Source organism: Arachis duranensis, chromosome 9 (assembly GCF_000817695.3).
Source record: "Arachis duranensis cultivar V14167 chromosome 9, aradu.V14167.gnm2.J7QH, whole genome shotgun sequence".
Classification (NCBI taxonomy): Eukaryota; Viridiplantae; Streptophyta; class Magnoliopsida; order Fabales; family Fabaceae; genus Arachis; species Arachis duranensis.
The window spans coordinates 916,098-917,927 of record NC_029780.3 but is presented as its reverse complement, the minus strand read 5'-3'; positions in this window follow the sequence as shown (position 1 = coordinate 917,927).

The window sequence follows — 1,830 nt, the reverse complement described above, 5'->3', positions numbered from 1 at the left end:
TAAATACACAGGCTGCATAATACACCATGTCAAAAACTAGAAACACACCCAATCGTGTCTGATATAATACACCCGAACCACAACAACTCAGTTAAAATAACAGAAAAAGCAGTAAATTGTAAATACACCCACACTTCCCTCAAAAATACACCCAAAAAAGTTCTGATCTACACCTGATCGTCTGCTATAAATTCCAGAAAATTAATCAAAACTAATACATTACATTCAATCCACAGATTTATCTTCATGCATTATTTTGACAGTCAATATTCACGAATTATTCACCTACACAATGCTATACAAATTACTGCAACAAAATTCATAGTAATCCTATGTAAATCAAACCTCAGGAACTTCGTTAGATTCAAATTCATAGTCCACTTTGCCTGGATTCAGCTGACAATCTGAGGTTGAATCATCCATTATCTTCAAAACGAGTTCAAACTTTGATTTCAAAAAACGAAAAATCAAATAGAAAACGAAGCTGGAGTTACAGAGAGAGGAACTAATGTAAATGATGAAGAAGAAACGAGTGAAAAAGGAGAGGAAAAGAACGATAAAAGAAACCAGGGAAAGCTTCGCGAGAAGAAGAACGAGCAAATCTGCAAATAACGAAAACGAAGAAGGAAACAAATCTTTTAAATTTGGTAGTTAGATATACGCGAGATCCCTATATAGCGCGTGTATATAATGTAACCCTTGGAGCGCGTTTTGGGGTTTTATTTTTTAATGAACTTGTAAACCATACAAGTCATTAGGGCTTGTATGCAGAGCTTTTCTATTATATTTATCCTTTTAAAAAGTTTGAGGTACGTTTAAGAACAATTATGAATATATTTTTTTAAAATTAATTTGTGTTTATTCAAATTTTTTTTAATTTGTTGAAAGTTTTTTATTTTCCTAATTATAGATACCAAAGATATAAAAGAGTTTTGATGATCAATAATATCTTAAAAAGTATTCGGTAATAATAAATCAAAAGCTAATAAAATATCATATTTTAAAACAAAAGGCTTTAAAATTTTAATACATTAAAAAGATATTTTTAAAATTTTTTATTTATAATATAAAATATTTTGATATTACGATTTTAAATAAATCAATCAATTTTATAAAATATATTTAATGTTATTTATTGTAAAAAAATTTTATATATATTTTCAATACATAGAAACAATAAGTAATATTAAAATATTTATTTTTATGATATATTTAACTTATGCTCTTAGAACACATAATAACAAAATTTAAATCTTATTATTGTTTTACGTTTTACATACTTATTTACTTCTTTTTTATTTCAAAAAAGATCTTAAATTTTTCTACCTTGATTAGAATACGCTTATAGTTGATAAAGATAAATAATTATCCAACGCTATTCCTAATACAAGAAAGGAAATATATAGTTAGAGTTTATCTATTTTATGCTTTAAAGACACATGTTAAATTTACAAATTAAAAAAGATTTTATTAAAAGTATAAAAAATTTAAGTTTTCAATGCATTTGTTTTATATTTATTAAATAAAAATATTTAAAATTTTTTATTAATAATAAACTTATCATATATCCTAAAAACACATGTTAATTTTAAAAATATATATTAGTTAAACCAATATAATTATATACGACAAGAATACTAAATTAGTTAAGACAATACTAAATTAGTTAAGACAATAATAAATTGTCTCAAATTTAGTATTATCTTAACTAATTAATTAAATATTCCTACTAACATATAATCAACAGATCCTTCTAATTACACAAGCATGAATACAAAATCGCCAACACCATCCCTCAAGGCTCAAATCCTTTCTTTCTCTTTTTTTTTT